The sequence below is a fragment of the Nipponia nippon genome, unplaced genomic scaffold (genome assembly GCF_047370975.1).
Source record: "Nipponia nippon isolate SJK-2023a ecotype South Korea unplaced genomic scaffold, ASM4737097v1 scaffold_5, whole genome shotgun sequence".
In the NCBI taxonomy this organism is placed as follows: domain Eukaryota; kingdom Metazoa; phylum Chordata; class Aves; order Pelecaniformes; family Threskiornithidae; genus Nipponia; species Nipponia nippon.
The window spans coordinates 99864348-99878195 of NW_028262369.1; the positions used below are offsets into that span (position 1 = coordinate 99864348).

Genomic DNA, 13848 nt, shown 5'->3' on the forward strand with positions numbered 1-13848 from the left:
ACAGCACCTAGAGATGAAAACCGTTTTTTGGCAATAGTTCCAAGCTTCTCTGGTAGAAAGTGTTTAGGACATACGCTGTTGGCCATATTATATAGGCACAAAGCATCATATAATAAAGTCTTTCAAATAAAGCATGTTACTGCCAAAAAAGCAGAGAACGTAACTGAACAATAACTGGGCTGGAGGCAAAATCCTCAGTGCAAGAAAACACCTGCCTTAAACCAGGCTCAGCGAATTTGTAGTTCATTTCAGATACACGTTTACAGCTATAAGAACTTCTACTTTTCTATGGAGATTAATTCATTTCATTATAAATTCATCAAAAATACAATAAAGCTTAATTATGGTTTATCATCCTTCTCTGCCAGATGATCTAACCCACATATTCCTTCTAATGCTGAGCCATGGGCTAGTGTTGCACGCAGCCCAGAAAACCCAGGTGTGGGCATAATAATGTCCAATTACATTCTGGCATCACACTCAAAAGATTGGCTTCTAAAAAAGATCTTTTATGGCAGAGCTTCACTGATAGGTAAGATTGGCTAAGGGCTCAGGAAAAAAAATAAAACTGTTAGTTTCTGCTAGTGCTTTTATCAATTTTAACCAACTACGAGATTGATTTGAAAAGAAAATACATCGATAGACCAGAAAACCAGAAAAGCCTTAACATGGCTGTGGGCAAATGAGAAAATTACTGCAAAGTAAGCAGGGTTTTGGGCTGGCGGAGGTAACGGCGCACCCCGCGATGGCGTCCTGCCCGCGGCGGGGCTGGCTGTGGGGTGAGCTGCCGGAGCCGCGTCCGCTGCACCCCGAATCCCAGCACCGCATATGGGCAGCTGCCGCGGCCCTGCCGCCCTGCCCCACGTTCATACCCCAGCTTATGCAAGTACCCACACTCAAAATATAAATATTTAAAGATTAATATGCCTCTGGTGCGAGCAACTGAAAATATTTCTTCTATCAAGGTAAATGTTAAGGGAATCCATACGAGATCAAAGGGCCATGAAATTGAAAACAATCATATGCCAAGTAGTCAGGGTCCTTTTGTACGTGTGGCATTCACTTCTGCTGCCTTATCCAGCGCTCAGCCAAGTCAATAAAAGGAATCCCATGGACTTCAAGGGGCTTAGAGGGAGGCCGCAGTTTCGTTGTGTTTTGTTTTGAAAAATCAGTGTTCCTCTTGTTTAAAGTGCTTAAGATGAGATTTGCACACTTTGACTTTTTCCAACACTGGACACTGGCTCTTGAATCAAAATAAGTTGGTTTCTGGGTGCTTTTTTAAAATCTCGCACCACGACGAGCACGTAAAAGTGAGGAACATGGACGCACAGCAGAACCAAAGGAGCAGGCAGCTCTTGCTCCAAGTCAGCCGGTCCCCTGAGACACAAGACAGAGGGGAAATTGTTACTGAGGCCGTGTCAGAGGGTGAGGTTCTTTGGGGAAAGGAGCAAATGAATATTTAACTTCAAAGGAAGACCAGAGGCGTGTGGTCCAGCCCCTCGTGGCGCGAGCGCAGCATCTCCAGCAGCATCCCGGGAGCAGACGCCGCCCGCTTCATCTGCCTGCCCCGGCCAAGCTCCGCCTGCAGCTAATCGTCATCGTTACCAGATTACCTGATCACCAGATTACCGGTTTTTATGGGCAGCGTGGCAGAGCCCAGCCCAGGCACACAGGGCAGCCTGGAGCTGCTGGCACACGCTGAGCTTTATTTTCCTGGTGTCCTTTTGGGTGCTTGTTAAAGAGGTTTTTTACCTGACCTTGCTTGTACAACTTAAATTCTACATTCACACCAATTCTGGGTTTAATTTGTCTCAGCAGAAAGGTGCCCACTCTGCTCGGTTTTCTCCGGGCTGCAATCACAGCACAATCTCATCATTTGGTGGTAAAATACAGAAAATGAATGGAGCTCAGAGTACAAATAAACAATTAATAAACATTGATTTTATGGATTTATGTTTCTCTCGTAGCCCTGTAAACAATATCTGCAGTGTACAATTCATGAAATTAAGCTATTTTGATTTTTTAAATAGTGTTTTCTAAATCATTATTTTATTTGTAATTTATTATACATTTCAAATTGGCCTGGAGACATCCTCTCTCAGGATCAGCTACACAAAAGTTTTTTTAAAAGTCAATTTTCATTTACTCGTATGAAAGAAGAAGGGGGGTTTTTTTATATTTTTCCAATTGTTTTTTTCATACTCACTTTGATCTGACACAGAGGTCTATCTAGGCAAAAGTGTACCATTTCAGCTTAAAAGAGGGATTATTTAGTAAACCTCAAATTTATGAAAGCAGACAGCTATCACTGAAACTGCAACAGATAGTTGGTTGCATTTTTAGCCATTAAATTTATTAGATGAGTCAGTATCGTATGGGAATGCTTTATATGAACATACATTCAATCCACGTGTTACTATGCAAAAATGTTAACTCACCTGATTTAAAAGAAATCCCACAATTAATGAACACTGAAGAACTGTGAAATGACAGCACAACTTTTAGTTTTAATTAAATCGGCCCCTATCTACAGTTCAGAAAATATAATAAACGTTTTCAGATTTAAAGCATTTCACAGCGATTCCCACAATGATAGCAGCTCTGTAACTTCACGTGCAGCATAGCCACAAAGAATGATTTAACACCCATTAATAAAGGAATTTTCAGAGCAACTCGAGCTCAAATTATATCAATCTTCTACTGTTCCAAAATAAACGCATCAGGTGGCATTTAAATGCAGGTGGCTAACCATTTTATCAGTGCACATATTTAAGCTATTAGAAATATAATTAGAAAAATTAAATTAAACACACTTAATGCAGATTCTAATTCTAGCAACACTGTCCTTATCATTATGCCATTTTTATAGCAAATTATAAAGTATGTCTAAATTGTACAGGTTTGTTTCTGACTGATAGCTGAACTCAGATAATTAAGTTGTTAACCATGTACTTCAGTGGTCAACATGGTTATATATCTTTGTCTTATCACTACTCCTCCTCCTTGTTTCCACAGATCTCAGGGGAAGCAGATGAATGGCACTTGACACTACCCACCTACACAGCCGACTGATTAGACGTAGTCCTGTACCACAGGTACACTCAATTATATGCTTTTCTGAGATTCAAGCATTTCCTGAAGCTGGGAGTGCTGAAAACTGTTTATCTGATGCATTTTGCAGCCGAGGAAAACTGCAACACAACGTCCTTAAAACTTTCAATAGTATTTTATCACCGTCGGCCCTTCGGGCAGACCGGCTGGAAAGGGATTTATTTCATTAAGGAGGAAAATAATAAATCCTCTCTACTACAAATAGTTGAACTGCTTAAGAGCATGCCCGTGTCCAAAGCATGCACTTTAAAACCCTGCACAAGCAGCCTGCCCTCCCGTATGAGATTGTCTCCAGCACTGAGGTCCAGTGGACCCATGGGTGCCGAGGGTGCCCAGCGCCAGGAGCTGCTGCGGGGGCACACCCCTGCTCCCAGCACCTGCCCGCCACCCGGGACCGGCAGAGCCATCGGCCAAGCGCCGCACGGCCGGACCTCGGGCACCGCACCGCGTCCCAGGGCTGGCCAGGGTTCCATTCTTCTAGCCAGCCACTGGCAGCCAAGGGATGGTTCACTTCTCACACCTCCCTAACTCATTAACATAACTTCAGGGAAATAAAAATACAGTTAATTTACCAGTGGGTTCAATCAATAAATAGCAAAATACAGACATAGATAGATAGATAGATAGATAGATAGATAGATAGATAGATGATAGATAAATAGATATATAAAAAAGAAAAATCTGGATTGCGATTCTCCTAGGAAAACAATCGATATTCAGATAATATAAATGCATTTCAGTACATGCTGAGGATTGGATTTATAATATGAGAGATCATTTGTAATATATTTGAAATTAAAAAATTGGGATAACTTCAATGCTTTGGCTAGATTTATGCACGTGTAATTTTATGCGTATAAGCTTTCCTTAACTTATGAGAATCATGTGGTTCTTATGGTTTCTAGATCTCCTGGTATCCTATTTTCATCAAAATAACACAGAAAAATAATTAAATAACTTTCTGAATTTTAAATGTCTTATTCCAAACTAACTTTTGATAGTTTCCTTCGCCCCATTTGAAACACCTGGGTTCACCAGGTTGGTTGCTACTTTTTCAGCATAAAAACCCAATGTAAACACATGGAAATTTTACAGAGAGACTTAACCAAGCAGCTTGCTTTACCTGTGGCTGTTATGGTGATTATTATGAATGTGAGAGCTGGGTTAATGACACAAAATAGACTTTTTTATAAGATAGTTGCAGTCATTTCTTTTTCCATTTAACCTGCCTCTACGCTAAGCACTGTCTACACTGAGCATCAGCACGGCTGCATCGAAACGGCCGTGGACCTAATGGAGTTCCACTTCATTGCTCCTAAATGATTACAAACTAAATATCCTCAGTTTAGAAGAAGAATATGTGTTTTTTCCCATTTGCACATGAAAGAGTAACACACAGGGTTATTTTTGCAATATGTCATCAATAAAGATTTTGACACTGTACCACAGTTACAAAAATTTTATTTTGTTGGGGTTTTTGTTTTTCCTTTTTCTCCTCCCACTGCAGGCAATTTGGTGGAGAAAATAATTCCACCCTGTTCTCCATGTTTATTAACAAATTCAATAGGATCTGGTGGCTCTCTTTTAAACTTCTGAGCGCAGGAAACATTTCAAAAGATGCCTCCTGAAAGGAAGAGGAAGCTACTCCGCTTGGTGGGGGGCATCGCTCTTTCCCTAGAGATCTTTCCAGGAGAGCAAAACCACACACATACATATAGGCTAGGCAAGCAGGATTAAAGAAAATCCTCTCCACAGTGCATTTTACTGCTTTTCATTCCACACGATCAGACTGAACTCTTCTTTCTAACAAATATGTAATTATTAGCATATAAATTTAACACCTAGCTATGCTATAATGACAATAATTTATTTCTTTATTTCCTTTACTTAATATAGAAAGTTATTTGTCTGACATTATTGTTTTCTGGTTTTTTATTGGTTTATGTTGTTGAATGTTATTTATTCCTCAGAATATCATTAGCTTTCACATATCTGTAGATTTTCATTTTTGATATCTTTAAAAGAATTTTATAAGATTGAGGATAATTGTCCAAATCAATTTTTTGATACCTTGCTCTTGAGTATTTAGATGTAGATTCCCTTTTTTACCCCCCACTTCTAGGGGAGAGCAGCGTTGGATGGACCATGGTCTGTTGTGAGACCGCATGCTCTCCTGGCTGAGCACCAGTCTCAGAGTGAGAACAAATGGATTTTAGTCCAGCATGAACATTGCTTTGGTGAAAATTTTGTATCTTGCCTACTTGTTAATTTTTGGGGACACAAATTCTATTTGCCGACCACATGGACATCCTGGCCATGCTTAGATATTGTAGCTGCTGGTGTAGTACAAACAAAAATAAGAGGGAGCTCAGTTGAGAACTGGAAAGAGAACTTCTGGCAATTGCTCAATGTCCATACTTCCCTGCCAAGGAGAACTCTTTATGTAGTTGTTACCTGTTTATAGCTTTAAAACAAAGACAACAAAAGCTTAATGAGTCTCGTAAAAGACAATGAGTGGAAGTGTCATGCTGGAGCTGGCACGCCCTGCTTTTGGGTGTCTGGCCACTGTCCAGGAGCTCCTGCACCCATTTCAGATGACGATGGGCTGGATGCAAAGCCAACCACCTCGGAGCCTGGGCAAAGTTGGGCGCCTCTCTCTGTACCCACCCTTGAAGATGCGTTCTTAAGAGGCTTTGGGTTGGTCTACAAGCATGTCAAGATGCACTTGGGCTGGGGGTTTGAAAGCGGCTCCTGTCCTGCAGAGTCTGATGCACAATCACAACAGCCTCCGAGAAGATGCTTGTACCCACTGCCGTAAAAACAACCTCAGCTCTGGGTGAAGGAGTCTGCTCCACCATCTCCCTTCATTCTGCATGTGGGTTATACAATAACAGGCCTTGTTTGCCTAGAGACACTGCCTCCATGGGCAAATCTTACAAAACCTTCACTCTTTCTTCACCTTCTCAGTGCCTGCCAAGCGTGAGCTCAGAAGACACTGAGCACGGAAGGAACAAGGAGAAGGCGATCCCCGGTACAGGCGAGATGCAGCTGGGACACAGCAGCGCGCAGCCCTAGGAGGAGATGCATCGTTCCTCCCTTACCTGTAGGCAAAGATCTGCAGCTCACAAGAATCACCATTTTTCGCAGGAGAAACAGAGGTGACTGGCTGGTAGCTTCAGAGAGATAGAAAGAAATGGAAAGGAAAAGAATATGAGCTTTCTCTCCATCTTTTCTTCCTTTCTTTTTTTTTCTCCTCTACTTCTAGACATTCTACCTATGAGGGCAAGAAAGCAGTATGGACAGCATCTACATCTAAATACATGTTGAGCCACCATAAATGATGCAGGTGGCTTTTCTTTCTATTAGCACCAGTAGTAGTACCACTATTTTATCACTTTATAAGCCTCTAGGAAAGTCTGAGGAAAAAAATCATTTAAAGTTAGAACTAGACAAAAACATTAGATTAAACACGTAGGACCAGGAAAAGTTTTTTTTTTTCTCTAGGAGCTGAAGTTTGAGGGTATAAAACTCCAACAAAGCCACCATTGTTGACATTGAGAATTTATTTCGGAAAATAAAAGGAAAAGCATTTGTATGAGCAAAGAGGGAACAAAAGATTGTGAAGGAAGGAGTGACATCAGAACAGAGGAAAGAGAGGGAACTGGAGGAGGAGAATGGAAGTGAAGAGGAAATTGAAAAGAAGATCTGGACATAAAATTAACCTTGCAGAAAACTGGGGGCTGTGGAAATAAAGACACAGAAAAAAAAAAAAAAATTGTTCTAGAGTTCCCAGGTTAATTTTCCTCTACTCTGGTTTAACTTTTAAGGCCACTTCTTACCTTCGTTTAGTGATGTGAGTCAGGATGACCCACTATGATGGATGGAAAACTACCACAGATTAACTCCTCCACTTCAACTGCACCAGCTACAGCCATTGAAGAACCATCTCAAACACTACAAGCACATGGGCATCACAGACCCTTAAACATCTTTAACATATGGCCGGCACAAACATGCGGTTCACTTTGAACAGCGTAGACATTCTGATCTCCAGATGAAAATGCCCTGTTTCATCAAACACAACCTAAAACGAAGCACCTGTGTTCCAAACATCACGACCCACACACTTCAGACTTCTAAAATGAATCATTCCCTCATGTTAAGCATGTTGTATCACCTGGAAGATGGCCAGGGCCAACTTTAGAGTTTGTCTTTTGCAAACTAAGTTATTTGCCACTATATAAAATCTAAAATAGAGTCCACAACCACCACTATCTGAAAACCTCTGTAAAACAAGAGTGCGAGAGACTTCTACTTCCATCACCTAAAATGTGAGGATTGCTGTTTGCCATACATGGTCTAGTTTTACAAGCTCTTTTATATTCAAAGACTAATTATTTTAATTTTTATACCAAGAGAAATAAAATAAATTAGGGCAATATAGCGAGGTAAGGTAATTACACTACCTGGTAGCATTATTTTCTCAGCAATCACAGTTTGTATTGCACTTACTGCTACCATAAAATACTGATGGTTATCAGCAACCATTGTCCTGAGGAGAAATCTGTTTAACAATGTGAGAGGCCAGGCAACAGACATATGTCAATATTTGCTTTTTATTCCCCAAGTAGTGTAGATTTTACATCCAACTGTACAAAAAAAGTTGCTTTACCTAGCTAAAGTTTTGAAGAAATGAGACAATGAGCAATGCATGGGATTTTCTGTGAATTTGCCCTTTTCTTTTAGAAAAATAATTGTTACGTTGTGAAATCTAAAAGAACCACCCCTCTCTTTTCTATGGTCTGTGTAAAATGATTTGAGTTTTTACGGTTTTTAAGATGCTGTACTTAAAGCAGGTCAGCACGCTAAAAATGTTATCCTCACATATTCTAAACATTAATTGAAAAGAAATAAAAATGAAAAAACCATGAAGACCCATCAATCTGATAATTTTGTGAAGATCAGATAATCATAAACGGAAGAAAGCAACAGAAGAAAAACTAGGAAACCCTCGATTTGCAGTGACAGTTAATTTTGTAATGCATTTGCAATTGCTAATAAACAGAATTATTGCTGCACAAGAGAAATCTTGTGGTCTCTACTCTATCACTACAGAGGGCAGCAACAGACAACAGAGCTCTTTAGCATTACAGAGGAAATGTTAAACATTCCCAGTAAACAAGGGAGCGAGGAGAGACTGGTCCTGCGGGCAGACCAGGGATCTTTGCTGGAGCACCGTCCGAGACTGCTTATTACCCATTTCAGCCTCCTTTGGATGCTAACAGGCAAGCGGGTTTGGAAAGTCTTAGGGAAGTCTGGACTGCTTAACAAGTTAAGCCTATCTTCTGTCAATTTTTCAAACCCAGATATTAAAAATAAGCATAAACCATGAGTCATAGTATATGAGCTGGACCATATGGTAGCGAGTTAAATTGGTTTCGTGTTTTCTTTCCCACTTTACACTCAAAACCAGTTGCTTTGTTTTCTGTTACATCTCTTGGTAGGTGAAGAAGCGAAAAGCCAAACAGCTGAGAAGCGTGTCCTCTACAGCCTGGAGACCGCGCATCGTAAAGTACAACATGAAGACATTTACTGTAAAGACATAAAAGTTTGAATCGGAAGAAAGTTGCTCAGTTGAATATATTTAAAAGACTTCATATATAATTTTGTTTCAGTAGTAAAAATGTGTTGGGGGCAGGGGCGAGGCGCCTGGCGCAGTTATTAGCAGTGGTCACATCCTCCTCTGGCTCCGGCGGCAGATGCAAAGGAGGGCAGCAAAGGTCTTATGATCAAACGGGAAGAAAATGACTGACAACACGGAGCTAGTTCAAAGGAACTAATGGAATAATTAGTTCCAAAAAGACTAAAAAGACTGAAGAATTCATGATGTCATAAAAAGCAGAGCTACTTAAATTGGATTAGAAAATAAAAATGACACGAACATTGTAAATATTCACAGATCACATCATTGACGTGTAATGTGCCGTTAAATGATGTCAAATTAAAGGGGAAATTACATGTGTAAGAACTAGGAAGAATAAAGGGAAGACATTTTAAAGATGCACAGTCCTTCAAGTGAAAATCCCTATCGTATATCAGGGCTGATCACTGCATGGATGAGGAAACTATGCGAGAAGAATAAAATAAAATATGGGAAAGAAAACATAGGGTAAAAACATCTCAATTTAAACGCTGCAGTGAAAGGCTGTTAACTTCAGAGCCAGCACGGCTTCTCACTGTGTCTTTGTAAGGCTGCTCCCAGCCAAGGTGATGCCCAGAACCAGGCTCTTTCATTGCTTAAACCCTGTTAAAATTAGTCCTAATTTATTACAAAAACCCCAGCAGTCAAGTGTACTTTCACATGGGAGGTTACGCTGAGCAGGGAAAAGGACTTTGCTCAAACAGTACTTTTGAATTTTCTAAATTGTCTTGCAAAGAACATGGTGCTACGTGAGCAAAAGTGAGCAGATGTAAAGATGGCACTTCTGTATCCGTAGTCTTCCAAAGTAGAAAAAGCTGTTATGGATACCCTTAATCATACACGCCTCATGTACACCATCCATAGAGGCTTACAGGCCCTCAACCAGAGTGAGATATCATCTCATCCATGGCAGATAGCAATGTTGTGGTAATTAATTTACCTATACTGTGCGCTTTCAAGTGAGCTTGAAAAGAAGGTCCTCCCAGCTTCTCTCCCTTCCCTCCATGTGCTATCTGAATCTTCTCCTCTAAAGATGGCATTTAAAACTCCTGAAAATACCTGCATAATAAAGGGTAAAAGATACTCTGCACATATATATATGTACATATCTTTTTCTTCCCTCATGGTCCTTTCCATCTCAAAACTCTGCGAGGTGTTAAAAACACATCGCACATAACCAAGAAACTCGAGATTATCGGCATTATCTCACCCGCTCTGCCTGGTGATAAGATGGTCTGATGCGCTCGCTGTTGCGATAACAGGCACCGACTTTGCTTCTCAGCAGTGCTGCCAAGCTGGTTATGGCGTTCCTTAATCATCTGGGCCTTTTTCAGAGGAGATTACTGTCTCCCCGTAATTTAGACCAAGTCAAACCTGAGCCAGCACACATTTGCCCCCCTGCTGAAGCTGCCCATATAGTTTCAGATCTTTTCCTCCAGTGATGTTCAGTGTGGAGCCTGGTCCTGCAGGTCCAGTGGATCCCAGTCCTGTGGGTCCAGCGGATCCCGGTGTTGGTGCAGGGTGAAAGTGCTCGGCACTGTCAGGAAGCGCTCAGCACATCTCAGGATCGCTTACAATGTAATTACCCACGTTTGCACCCAGTTAAGACATAAAGGTTAACACCTGTACCGCTATAAAAATGTCATGCAATCTTTAATGATCAAGATGTCAGTTTTGTCTTATAGCCAAAAGATGTACGTTTACATTGCAGTGACTCATACAAACATATATATTCACGTGGTAACGTAAAAAATATGTCAGAAAAAGAGCAACTTCTTACGTTTTCATGCTGAGTTGAAATAGTATCACTTTTATTCTTCAAAGACTTCAGCGATCTCTCTGTGCAGACCAGGGCATTCAGCAGCCTCCTGTCCAACCCCCCGCACCTCCCCAGCTGAGGAGGGAAAGCTGCCGGTGGTCTTGCCGACAAAGGCACCAGGAGGGGCTACGAGGATGCTGAAATTTTGGAGATCCAAGGGCTGAATTTACAGAAAGTAACTAAAATACTTTAACCACTTTTTAAAACATAATGCAGAATGTATTTCTGTGTTGTTAATGTCAACTGTCTCACGGACGTGAGGAACTGCAGAGGAAGGGAAGGGCAGATACCTGCGCAGCTAGAGGAAAGGCAGAATGTGCTCTGCAGTACCTGGTTACTGTCTTTGCTTTGTCTGGAGAGTCAAGATTAAAACATATGTTCAAACAAGCAAGGGAAAGACAAAAGGACCACTTTTATATTTCACTATTACAGCTATATGTAAAAAAAAAAAATTGTTCTGGACATCACTGTGTGCACTTGAATGCACTTAATCATACGGCTCCTATTTTGACCAAGAGATGACATTATCCAAGCATTACATTGGGTCTGTTACGTGCTGCTCTGCTTGCGCACGAAATGGCGGGTAGCTAAGCCCATTTCAGGTAGGAAGGCAAAGCCCGTGATACCCCGGGATGGGTCAGGACTGCCCACCCTGCCTGCGTGGACCCCGGGGTGCCAGCAGCGCTGCGTGCTGGTGCCTGGGGGAGAGAGAAGGAAAATTTTCTTGTTTTAATTTGTATAACTCCAGCCTATAGCTAAGAGTAATTTCCAAAGTGGAGTTGCCTGAGCCCTAGGAGCAAACAAAAGTATTCTGAGGTCTTTATTTGTGCAATGGCATTCCCACTCTGACTGGAGAGATCTGTTGATTGCACTCACATTGTCTCTACAACAATTAAAAAAATTAGACATGATAGTTATCCTTTAGCTCAAGAGAATGTATTATTCAGATTCCACTTCTCTTCTTTTTCTCTGACTTTTAGGATGTCATAAGTACACACATGAAATGGGTTTCCCAAAATAAAGGTATTTATCAGGGAGAACTTTGTACCCATTACCTGAAATCTCTCAGACATAAGAAACTGATATAGAAGGAGGTCTGTCAGGGCTGAGTATTCACTATATTACTAGTCCCCAGCAAAAATAGAGCACAGCTAAATAACTTGGGAAATATTATACTTATAATGGCATTGCAGAGTCAATCAATTTAAATGTAATAAAGAAGACGACAGACAATGAATAGAAAGTTCAAGGACTTTTCACCTAGGGCTTTGCTATGGCTGGAAGTCAACCTGCTGAAGTCTATAGAAGTCTATATACTCTAGAAGTCAGCTCCAGGGATCAGAGTCACGTATGGAAACAAAGGACACCTTTTATTTCAGGGAACAGTGCTCCAAAATACAGGCACAAGCCCCAGAAAAGCAACCTGAATTGGAACATTTTTGAAGGCAAGGGCAAATGCCTTTTGTCCTGCACTTGAGTCACAACAACCCCACACAGTGCTGCAGGCGTGGGGAAGAGTGGCTGGAGAGCTGCCCAGCAGAAAAGGACCTGGGGGTGTTGGTCGACAGCCGCTGAACATGAGCCAGCAGGGTGCCCAGGTGGCCAAGAGGGCCAATGGCATCCTGGCCTGTATCAGGAACAGTGTGGCCAGCAGGACCAGGGCAGGGATCGTCCCCCTGTGCTGGGCACTGGTGAGGCCGCCCCTCGAATGCTGTGCTCAGCGCTGGGCCCCTCACCCCAAGGCGGCCATGGAGGGGCTGGAGCGTGGCCAGAGCAGGGCAGCGGGGCTGGGGCAGGGGCTGGAGCCCAAGGCTGGGGAGGAGCGGCTGGGGGAGCTGGGGGGGCTCAGCCTGGAGAAGAGGAGGCTGAGGGGAGCCCTCATCGCTCTCTGCAACTGCCTGAAAGGAGGCTGGAGCCGGGGGGGTCGGTCTCTTCTCCCCAGGAACAAGCGATGGGACGAGAGGAAACGGCCTCAAGCTGCGCCAGGGCAGGGTTAGGTTGGATATTAGGAAAAATTTCTTCATGGAGAGAGTGGTTCGGCATTGGAACAGGCTGCCCAGGGAAGGGGTTGAGTCCCCATCCCTAGAGGTATTTAGAAGACTGGTAGACGTGGTGCTTAGGGACATGGTTTAGTGGTGAGCTTGGCAGTGCTACGTTAATGGTTGGACTTGATGATCTTAAGGGTCTTTTCCAACCTAAACGATTCTATGATTCTATAAATTTTCATCATACATTTTTGCCAGGCGATACTGTAACTCATCTTGTCATGTCTTGTCTTCATTGGTTAACTTTATCAGAGGACAACATCACAGGCCGGACAGAATAACTGCGTTGACTTTGCTTTATGCTTACACTAGTATTGGAAGGTTAATACACTATATCAGCTGTGTATATAATTCTTAGACTTACTCTTTTTATACACATTTATTTCCCTAACTATTGTTTATTCTTCATCATAATACAGGAACATTACTAGAATACAAGACAAAGTTTAACAGTGGAGTTGATTTACAACCTGTAATCGTGGAATCCATTAACTATTTTAAAAGTAGGTGGCAATTTGCACACCCACAGCATTTATATCGAAGACTTCACTGGGACATCACAGAGCATAGGCTTTCTATGGAAATGATGTTGTTTGCTGCCTTCACTAAGAATGTAGAGCGAACTGCAGATTGCAATTGGGATTCAGTGCAAGATGAAGCTTGGAAGCGTGAGGTGGAAAAATTGCATCTCATTTCTTTTTGCCAGGTGGTAAGAAGCTGGCTTAGGATTTAGCAAAGTCTCAGACTTTGTCCCCATTTCAGCCTTTGGAAGAGAAAACTGAACTTTGGTCTAGCTCCAAAAGTTCATAGGAATAGAAAAGCAGGTTTTCAGGATGCACAGAGGATGAGCATAAAAGCACGGCCAAAGAGCTTGATGTGAATGTGCTGTGTGATGACACAGCTAAGACATCTTGAAGAACAATATTTGGGTAAGAAAAGCAGGGCACAACCAACCTGCTCTGTGTGCAAGGAAAGGTATGAAAGGAAAGTCTGTAGGAAAGTTAGAAAAAGAAAGATTATCATATTTCAAAGAAAAGGGAAAAAGCTAAAAGCGTCTGAAGAGACAAAGAGTACTGTACACAAGTGAGGATTAGAGGCTGATGAGGAGAGAGCAGTGCTGGACCTTCTCTCATATTGTCCATCGCAGCACCTTGAGAGATGAGAAGGGCCAG

General features: G+C 42.0%; 1 long non-coding RNA gene across 1 annotated transcript in view; it reads right to left on the reverse strand.

The window, feature by feature from the left end:
- Positions 1–466: 466 nt before the first annotated feature.
- Positions 467–13848, reverse strand: part of LOC148052410 (uncharacterized) — a 65705-nt gene continuing 52323 nt past the window's right edge. The window contains exon 3 of the long non-coding RNA XR_015699149.1: positions 467–1377. This is a non-coding gene — a long non-coding RNA (uncharacterized LOC148052410). The remainder of the gene's footprint in view (positions 1378–13848) is intronic.